Source organism: Eurosta solidaginis, chromosome 3 (genome assembly GCF_040869045.1).
Source record: "Eurosta solidaginis isolate ZX-2024a chromosome 3, ASM4086904v1, whole genome shotgun sequence".
In the NCBI taxonomy this organism is placed as follows: Eukaryota; Metazoa; Arthropoda; class Insecta; order Diptera; family Tephritidae; genus Eurosta; species Eurosta solidaginis.
In genome coordinates, this window is record NC_090321.1 from 74,561,615 (window position 1) to 74,573,154 (window position 11,540).

Genomic DNA, 11,540 nt, shown 5'->3' on the forward strand with positions numbered 1-11,540 from the left:
GTATTAGTCTCCGAGTAACATAGCTAAACATGTCTTTGGATGTTGGAAATTGAAAATAACGTGTATCCAATCACGCCTCAACTTTGTTTAGTAAAGACGCTGTCGGAATGCATGAAGATTCCGATTAGCACAGCTCAACATATAATGGGAGGTTGAAAAGGACGTGTTTCCAATCCCCCCTGCTCAAACTTTTGTTTGGCCTTATTTTCGTTATTTTTGTTACACATTTATATAATTTTATTGTTATATTAATGCTGTCGGAATGCGAGTGATTCCGATCAGCAACAGTAAATATCAGCTGGAAATACCGAATTCCAGCGAAATTAGTTGTTGGAACTGTCTGGAGTTACAGGTGGCGACCGATTTTCTTTTCCTTAGGGACGGATGCATTGTATTTTGCTGCTTCCAATATTACCATTCCCTTTTCGCGCTCCAGTATCGGATATATCATGTAAAAAATAAGAGGAGAAAAACTTTATATTATTGGAAGGGGTTTACAATGATCCAATAAACTTTTTTTAAAAGTATTGAAGTTATTACTACTTTTTATGTGATTAGGAAGTTCATTGAAATATTTTAGGCCCTTATATATATGACCGTCCTAAAAAGATTCTTTTCCGGCAAACGCAGCAAACTCATTTCTCAGGACCGGGGTCAAGAGAAGAATCCGGATTGGTGTCGATACCTTCCCCGAAGAGGAGAGTATGGCGCAGACCCGCTGCAAGGATCTGCTGGGAGGATGACAATTTGTGGGAGGGACGCAATAAATTAAACACTGAGTCCGCCTGCTCATTACCCTCTACTCGTCTGTGGCCTAGGACCCAGGGCAACAGTACTACGTTGTGTGCTCATAATTGATTTAGCTTTTCTACGCACTGAAGGACCAGTGCTGACTTTATTTCGAACGCCACAAATGCCTTTAGTGAGGCCTGACTGCCTGACTGAGTATGGCAATTGTTTCATTGGGGTATCAGCGCTGAAGCTTCAGCTTAGCGCACTAACTTATGGCGAATACTTCCGCTTGAAAATGCTCGGATGTGCTTTTAGAGTTACTGATATTTTGGCTCTGGGTCCGAAAACTCTGGCTCCAATCCCCTCTGGCGTCTTCGAGCCATCTATGTACCATACGATCTTGAGCAGACTAGTAATACATTGCACCCGCCCATATCTATACAGCCGTACCAAGAGACTGAGCAGCCCATTACATTTTGGCACAACCGGAGCACTGCTGGACATCCAATCTATATGAAAGCTATGCATTCAAAAGTGTTTGTACCAGTGGCTGGTGCACACCGAACTGGATCAATGTATGCTATATTGATGCCTGCACAAATACCAAGCTATGTTTTTGTGAATAATGTTATGCTTATGTCCATTTGCACGGTTGAGCACATACAGTACCTACGTTTATACAAGGTGGAACACCACACTATCTACATGGCGATGTAGCCACCGATCACGTTGTTGTAAGAGATTAATTAAAATAAGTTATTCATAAACACTGATTCTTATATTTTCATTATCATTAAACTGTAGACTGTAGACTCATGACGGGTATTCTTACTGGACACTGCCTTCTGGCGTCACATGCCTTTAAATTAGGCTTGGTCAGTGATAGCAGATGTAGGAAGTGGGGGTTGGAGGAGGAAACGATCGATTACGTCCTTTGCTCGCGCCCTGCGCTTGCCAGGCTAAGACTCCAGCTGACAGCTGTCAGATCTAGAAGCAGGAAGTGGCTTAAGTTCTAGGAAGCTTCTGGTATTTGTCAAGAGGACGGAGTTATTTTATAACATGGCCTGGTTGTTGATAGGGTTTTTAGCTTGGTCGTTAAAACAAACTTCTGGTAACACTACGGACTCATTCAGTCTATGTGAGGCCGTCATGAACCCGCCAGTTCAACCTAACCTATATTTTGTTTTGGTTTTTAATTTAGAATCAACCGTTTAAGTAAGCGATGTCAGCTAACTAAGCGCCTTCAAATGTAGATCCATAAGGAACATGGGGTCGCCAGAGCCTCGGCTGTTAAAGAAACAGGATTTGCCACGGGTAGGTGAGGTCCACAATTGGGTTGGAGAAGCTATATATTGCGCTGGCAACCCTTTGTACGGGTTGCGCTACCCAACCCCCTGAACCAATTTGGTATTTTAATCGCCTCTTACGCAGGCATGCCTACCGCGGGTATGTTCTAAGCCCCCTAACCCGCTGGAGCCATGAGAAGCGTTAGTGACCTTCGGTGTCCCAAGGAACGTTCCGTCGTGTCTTGTGTTGTTGGGTGAGCGGCCAGGCAGCAACGTGCAACAAATGCACCATTCAGGAGGATACCCTTGCTGAGCCCAGAAAATCTGGGAAAGTTGGGTACTGGTCGGATGCAGCAAACGATTCTGTAATATCATATGATCAACTTGGAGATAACCAAACGTTTATTTTCCTGTCCAACAGGGAACTGGTTCTAGACCCTGATGCTAAAGAAGGATAGGCGTAGTCACATCAATTCGTTCCCGGATTACTCGGGGAAATCAGTTTTAGCAGTACTTTGCACTTTTCATACAAGAACTTCGGATAATGAATTAAAAAGTTGTTGTTGTTGTTGTTGTTGTTGTTGTTGTTGAATTAAACAGTCATCTGCATTTGTTTGTTTTTGTAGCACGTCTAATTTCCTTCGTAACATCAATCAATTATCCCTTGTTATAATGTTGTGTTCTCTATGAATGCAACAGCGAAGTATCTTCGGGTACCCCTGAATCTAGTTATCTGAAATCTCCTTGAGTCCCTTGTGCCTTTGGCCTCTCAGAAAAGAGCTAATTGTGGAGCCCTATTTATAGAACACTTTTCGGGTTAAATATATTAAAAACTTTAATCTATCCTTACTGATATTAGTTTCTTTCTCATTCTAGGAAATTCGATTTTGACGATGTGCGCATAGCAATATTCCAAATATTCCAGCTGTAGCTGAAGGAAGAACATAAATTTGCTCAAATTATAAGAAAACTGCGACAACTATCCCCCCGCCTTTTTAGTACCACAGATAAGGCGCTAACAAGCATAATATGGGAAAGGGTCAAGACCAAAGGATCAATATCGCCTGTAAGTCGACTTTGATAGCACGAATTGGGGCTTCTGGTATTATCCCTACAAAACTCATATGGCTCTGCAAACTGATGTTGAACAACACCACCAGCGCAGGAAAAATTGGGCATCATCACTAAGCTTCGAACGTTTCAGAAAGGGCACAGCTATTAATAGACGTTATTATACTTAATTAGCTTGTACATATCAATATATACATATGTAAAGTTCACTAGAGTAATAAGGGAATAATTTAAATTGTAAACAAACATTGTATTTATGAATTATTTATAATTAAATATTATCTGAACATAAAAGACGCGTTTCATTCATGGAAAAAGCGATTTGACAGAAGGTAACCGATACGGGTAACCGATAGGCCAGTTACCCGTGTAATTGTTGCATATGTTTTGGTTAGCGATAAAGAAAACATAACTGATGAAGTATTTTAAAAATGTAAATAACATCGAGCGAGAAGGAATGTAGAAAACACAATAGGTAAGAGCGAGAAAACGAGTCACACGTACACTATTTTGAGAGAGCGCATGCGTTACCTTTTTCAAGACAGCAATAGGGGGACTCATGTAACCGTATAAATGCCTTATAAAGTGTGTAAACGTATAAATTTATCTAGTTTACGCAGGAGCTGTCAAATTTTGTATGAAAAATCATTTACACGATTTGTATAAATTTACGCGCACATTTCATTGTGTAAACGCGGTAAACTCAAAGGAATGCAACCTTGCAGACATTACAGACGGCATTTTCATCAAAAATCTCCAACATCAGCAAGTAAAGGCGTTTTAGTTTTGATTTTACACTTAATCTTGGTATTTTTTAATTTGTATAACAATCAAAAAAATTTTTTTGGAAATAATACAGCTGAAAAACAATCAAGTTTATCAAGAGTATTACTAGGTGCGTTCATATAACCGCGTGTGTAAATGGATATAATTTTACACCTTATAAGTTTATATGCTATCATGAGTCCCCCTAATGTAAAAGTCAAATTGGTGAACAAGTTATTGGTGACGATTAAGTAATCGATTAGGTAACGGATACCTGTCTTGCTCTTGTAGGGTTGCATGGTTCAACTATATACAGGTTGGCTCATCTGTAAAGCAACAAAATATGTCTGTTCAAATTGTCAAAATCTGTGTATTGATGTTGGTGCGAATGGTATGGATTGGAAACATAAAACTTAGCAGTTTTTGTATGTATAGGTAAAATGTTGCCAATCTGTTGGTTTAATTTTGAGTTTGCCATCTCCATTTGACACTCCCTTGGACCATGCAATGACATAAATAAAATCAGCTGATGAGATGAGCCAACCCGTACATAATTGAACCATGTAGGGTTGCTTAACTTTTAGCTTAAAGGCCCCGTCACTTAGGCAGTTTTTCATATAGATGCGTTTAACACAATCTTATGCATTATGAGAAGATTGCACGGTAAAGCTAAGGCCACACTGAGCTGCACTACACTGCGCTGCAAAATATTCTTCGCATGTATTCTTATGGAACAATTCACACCTAGCGGCAGCAGCACTGCGCGACGCGGCCATGAGCGGCAATGTTGATCAAATAGGCAAAAAAGTGAAGCGCCGCTGCCGCTACATGTCGCGCCGCTTAGTGTGCACGCACCTTAATAGTCTAGTTGAGGGGTCAACTACTAATACGCTACCAAAAATATCGAGAGAGGTGTCAAAAGACGCGTATTAATATCGAGAAAAATAATCCGAAGGCGGAAAAGAAAAATTTTATCTCTTTCCGGAGATATTTACAGTTGAAATTGGCGATTTTCATGTGTTTGTTGTTGTGTTTGTACCCACAAAAAAAATTGTGCATCAACGTGGCGGTAGCCACGGTTATACCACACATCCGGACTTGGCATGGCGTAGCCCAGGATTATTTTTTATAAGCGCGGCCGAAGGCCGCCAATGCAGAAAGGTGTTCTGCGCAAAAATACTATGGATTTCACCCCCGGTTTCGGAGGTACCCGCGGGTCTTTTTCCGGTTTTTCGTTAATATCTTTTGAACGAGTTAAAATTGTTATTCTCCGCCTTCGGATTATTAATACTGATGTCAAGACGCGTCGTTTGACACCTCTCTCGATATTTTTGGTAGCATATTAGCAGTCGACCCCTCAATTAGACTATTACCTTGACTACTTCTAAGCTGCTCCTTGTTGTTGTTGTAGCAGTGCATCGCCCCATCCAATAGGTGTGACCAATCACAAATTGTCAACAATATCCTCTAACGGGAGTCCAAGGAAATTTGCTGTTTCAACAGGGGCGGAACATAAGGAGAGGGGTGTTAGAAGCGTTGGTTCCATATTACAATTAAAGAGATGGTTGGTGTCATGTGGATACACATTGCAAGCAGGGCATACATTTTGTATGTCGGGGTTGATTCTGGATAGGTAAGAGTTTAACCTGTTATAGTTGAGTCGAAGTTGAGCTAGAGTGACTCGCGTTTCCCTAGGAAGTGTGCGTTCCTCTTCTGCAAGTTTAGGATATTGTTCTTTGAGTACCGGATTCACCCGGCAATTCCCAACATAGAGGTCCGACGCCTGTTTGTGGAGTTCACTGAGGACGTCCTTGTGTTTTTTGGCTTCATATGGCTGTTTCTTTGGTGCCGTATTTCCCCATAATGCTTACGGAGATTACTCCTTAAGCCCCTGGGCGGTGTTGGCTCATCAATCAGATGTCTGTTGGGATTCTGGGTATTCAACAGTAACTGTTTGGTTAGAATTTCATTTATCGAGTACTGTTCTATGGCGGGGGTTTTGATTAAAACCGGGTGCTAATGGCATTTAGCGCGGTGGTCGTGCTATGTAGTTTTCTGAAGCAAATGGCTTCAAGCGTCTTGGCTTCTGGCGATAGGAGAGCTGGTTTCCCAGGCTTTAGTAGCGGGACCACCTTAGCCATTTTCCATTTTTCGGGGATGACAAAGACATGTGCTAAATATTTGAAACCCTCTTTTCCTAGGCTTTTAAGCATCGGCATGGCTATGCCGTCTGGGCCCACTGATTTAGATGGCTGAGCTTGACCGATGGCATCCTCAACCTCTTTGGGGGTGATGGTAATTGGGGACGCGCTGAATTTATGTTTATGTGCGTGTCTGTTGGCCCTCCGTCTAACTTTGTCAACCGTAGAATGCATTATTTATTTTATTATTATTATTTTCATCATAGTTTACAAATAAATTTACAAACTATTTTTGGTTAGGGTACCTGGTTACTGAGACCATATGGTTCCCTGCAATTAAACATATTGGTATGTAAGCTAAGTGTATATTGTCTTAACTTAAAGGGTATTTATTTTTCGTTGCTGTGTTAAGTAGTGTGGTAGACGTTGTTGGTTTTCAAGGCGTTATTGACAGTGTTTATCGTTTCCGTTTTACTGCAATCTAGTGCAACATCCATGGGGGTTGATACTTTCGTCAACGGACAAATTTGCATCATGTGTTCGGGAGTCAATGCAGTGGAGCATGTCGAACATTGAATCGGGTCATTATCATTGTAATGATGATTTTTTATTTTTGCGTAGAAGGTTTTAAAGATGTTAGCATTTGTGTTTTCTTTTTTGAATTCGCTGAGTGTCATATCCGTATGGAATTTTATTTTAGGTGATTTCCTTAGTGGTTGTGCTGGTATGGGTGTTTTTTTAATGTTAAAGTAGCGTATAATATTGTAATGAATTTACTTGCAAATCCTCTTATTTGCCCTTTCTGCTAAGTTCGAATCACTAAACTGTTGAATAAATAACTCCAATATGTAATAATGCAAAATGGCTTTTATTAAAGTACTTCACAATGACACTCAAACTGTGCAACGAATAGCTTGCTTAATAACCAAACTGATTGATAGCTCAAATGAAACTCTACTATTCAAAATAATACTGCTCTTGCTCGTTAGATAGCGTCTTAATCGAAATCTTAAATCAAACTGAATTCCAGCGCCTCTACACTTTTTGCCTTTTATACTCTTTGATTTCAACCTTCGCATCTTCTAGGCGCTTCCAGAATCTACTAGTCCAGCAGCTCTCAAACTTCTCAGCTGTAACTACAATTGCACAATTTTATAGTTTTTCTCATTGCATACTTATAGGAGTATCTCAGATATATGCATGTGTTTGTGCATTGACTCTCCGCTGCTCGTATACGTACATGGTACATACGTGTAGACGCAATTATTGTTTCGTTTATGTAGATATATAATGATTGATCTATGGATGTGAATTCACGTCACTGCTTAGCATCGGATTAGAGATGGCAGCACTCCTTAGTTTTGCTAATATTCGTAAAAATATTTTCCAGAGCGCTAGCGTTTCTGCCGCTTACTTTTCTTCTATTGGCTGATTATAGCTCCCACATATGCTCGTGTAATGGATGATCTGGCAGTGTCAAAGCTTTCGCTGCGAGACCTTCTTTGTAGTTGCCAATCGATATCGTGGTACCGCGCTTCTGGTCTGAGGGCGGCTATTGGGGTGGCCATGAGCAACCCTGCAGCCGTTCGAAAGCATCTATTCATACATGCATTGATTTTGTTTTTATTCTTTTCGGATGTCCACCCATAAACCGTGAGTCCGTGTTGAATTATTCCTTCACATATAGCTCGAGTGATTGATATGGCAATGTCTATGTGTGGTCCTTTGTTCCTCGTACATAATATCTTTAGTAGGTTATTAACCTTGATTAGTTTTTCGCAAATTTTGTTGATATGCTCATTCCATAGTGCATTTCTGGAGAAAGTGGTGCCAAGGATTGAGATATGGGGTTTCAACCTAACATCTTGGTTGCCTATTTTCAATGAGGATATATCACATTTGTGTTTTTTGCATACATGCATAGCTTCTGCCTTATTAATTGGTACTACTGCACCAGTTGTTTCTGCCCACCTTTGTACTTTGGTGTTTACTTCACCGAGGCTGTTATTTATTTGTTCTGCTGAGCCTGAAGATACAACAAAGATGTTGTCAGCGTATACACCAATAAAGTCCACCCCATTTATGTTTCTAATATTTTCAATAAGCGTATTACAATATGCTGCAAATAATATGACTGACAGTGGAGATCCTTGGGGGAGGCCATTGTCTAGATTGAGAAACTTCGATAAAAAGCCATCTACTCGAACTGTAATTCTACGATGCGACATAAAGGAATGTATAGTTTTCAGCACTAGTGCCGGAACACCCCAGGAAGAAAGTTCTTTTATTACAACAAATGAAATAACTCTATCAAAGGCCTTTTCTATGTCTTCTGAAAATATAACATTGTGTTTATTTGCTTTAAGATTGTCTTTTATTTTTGCTTCTAATGCGTAACACAATGTATGTACTCCACGCTGTGGGAGGAAAGCATGTTGCTCTGGAAGAAAGTGCGATTTGTAGTGTTCTCTAATTTTCCTCGCAAGAATTTTGTCAAATACTTTAGCTAGGACCGATATTAGCGAAATGGGTCTGTATCCTTCCACCAGATTTGCGTTTTTGTTTGGTTTGGGAATTGGAGCAAGAACTGCTACCTTCCAGTAGTGCGGATAAGTTCCAGTTTCGAGTATTCCCGTGTATAACTTGCATATTCTCTTCTTCAGCGAGATGTCCGAATGTTGTATCATGGAGTATGTTATTTTATCAATTCCCGGTGTTGTGCCTTTTGAATTTTTTATTGCTACATTGAAGTCATCGATTGTTATATTGGAAAAATATTTATGAAGACTGAGTGCTTCCCCGGATGGGGAGTCAATTTTATAGTTTTGTTTAGCCAGTATAACTTGTGTAGCAAACGAATTATCGGAGCCTATTAAACTCCATGTTTCTGCAAATTTATCTGCTATCTGTTGGGGATGAGTAAGGCACTCGTTTTCTGAAAAAATATTTGGAAAACTTATATAATGTGGCGATTTGACTTGTTTAATTTTGTTCCATATTGTCCCTGTACCCATAGTAGGGTTAACGGAGTTGATAAGGTTTTGCCATGTATCCCTCTTGGCTTGTTTACATGCACGCTTTACCTGTGCGAAGAGTTGTTTGTATTTTATTATATTAGCAAGATTTCGTTTCACTTTATAGACCTTCCACGCGGAGTTCTTTAATCCAATTAATTTGGCTATCTCGGCATTAAACCATACGGGGTTTTTGCGTGGCTTTGTATTCTTTTTTACTGGCATGGACTCATTTGCAACCTTCCTGATAATTTTCTTTATGTTGGCTGCCTCTTGGTTAATGTTGGCCGTTACTTCAAATTCTCCACTTACTTTTACGGTTTTTTTTGAAAAAATCTCCCAATTTGCATTTGCATCTACAAAACCCGGTTTAAATTTTTTTGACTTTCCCAGCCCAAGCTAATTTTTTCTGGTCTCCGGATTAGATAAAATGTTAGAATTGCTGCTCCTGTTGGTGCTGGTGTATCGCTAGTTACCTTCATGACTTTCCTAACTTCGATGACTTTTTGGTCTGCTAAGCTCTCCAATAACTCTTTTTCAGTAAGGTGGATAATGTTTTTCGAAAATATTCTATCCTGTGTTGAATTGAGGTTTTTGTGAAAGGATATTTTAACTGGTACAACATCAATATAGGTTGCTTTGATGAATTTTTCTGCTGCTTTAAGGTTATTTGCCTTTATCAGCAGGTCACCAGATTTAAGCTCTGTTACTTCAGAGTATTCGGAACTTATATGTTTAAGCCCCTTTTCTATTTGGAAAACGTTATAGGATGCTAATGGTCGGGTTTCAGTGTTGTTTTTGGCGATGGCGGTTGCTATGATGTATCGTGGTATATGGTTATCATTTTGTGCTATTGGCGGTAGAGGTACAAAATCCCCTTCCCTTGGTCTTTTAGATTTTGTTGTAGGAAGAGATATATTCTCATCCGGATCTAGGTGTTTAAACCTGTTTCTATGAGGGGGGTTAGCCCCTTTCATTTTGTTTGATTTCAGCTACTAAATATGTAGTTTTTAACACAACCACTTAGAAATAATATATACACTAACGGTCGCGTAGAAGAAAAATACAATACAAGCTTATTTAACACACTATAGTGTCTATAGACTTAGTTGCGATGCGAGAAAAACACGTCTGCGTAAGGCGGCTGCCCGAATAAGACTGTAGAATGCATTATATATTGTCGGCAAAAAGCGCTCTCGCATTTTTTCGCATCCGACAGCTCTTTATTGCCAAAGGCGATGGAAATTTTGTCGTTGTGCTTACGGATTCGATAGCGACTTTACGGTGGATCAAAGCTTACCCACACCGGCAGAGATGTTACAACGACTTAGATGCTCCTCTTATTTCGCCCGCTTGTGGTCATCCACAAGCAATTTGATGCGTTGGTTTATATCCCTTATTTGGGGCTCGCCGCGATCGAGCTGTCTTATAAGGTCACGGTCTCTCGCTAAATTTGCGGCCTCTGCCGGAAAATGAGGCCGAATTTCGGGAATTGTACCGGCGGGACCAAAGCGAGCCGAGGCGGATTCAATGACCTTGCGGAAAGCACGTTCCCCTTGGCGAGCATCAGTCGGGATAGGGAGGGCAGCAAAGCGGCTGTCTGTAAAGGATTTTTATTCATCCCACTTTCCTTTTTTAAAGTTTATGAAAGTGCGTTTTTCGGTGACGATGAAGTCGGCGGTACGCTCTAGCGTAATACGTATTGGCAGATGGTCGGATGCCAATGTTACCATTGGATGCCAGTTGACGCAGTTTACGAGTCCTGCGCTCACGATTGATACTTCTGGCGACCTGTGAGAGATTCCTACCATACGAGTGGGGGCTTTCATGAATTTCCAGATATAATGAACACGCACAATTCAATTATATTTGTTAATAACTATATTATTCAACAACCACGATTATATTTGTTAATAACTATATTTCAACAATCAGGTACAATTCAATTTGTTCAATATAAATTCAAGTATTTCATAACAACGTGTAGTAAATCCCTACAGGGGCATCTCCGCTTATTGTGCAGAACGTCGTTTCTTCTATTTGATCCGCCAACATCTCACCCCTGCTGTCCGCCAACAAGTTTGAATGCCACAGGTCGTGATGGGCATTGAAAGGCGCTGATAATAGGTCGGTATCCACTGGGGCAGCAGGTGGCAGGAGGGATGTAGATGTTGATGATTTCAAGGTTTGCATCGCCTGACCGGACAGATAAGCCTTGACGTTCTAAGACACTGTCCCTGCGGCCGATGTCGGGATCAAATAAATGATATTGCAAAGAGTGGTATATGATAAACGCGAGGCCACCTCCATTTCCGCTCTCGCGATCTTTTCTGTGGACATTATACCCAGAACAAGCCTGCAGAGCAGATCTTGCTGTGAGTTTAGTCTCTTGAATCGCAGCAATGCGGATGTTGCGCCGCTTCATGAATTCGACTATCTCCGTTATCTTCTCTGGGAGTAGGTGACGGGTGACTACGCCTGGGTTGTGAAAGGCTAGGACCCAACTGCTGTTGTGGTGCTGGGACTGGACG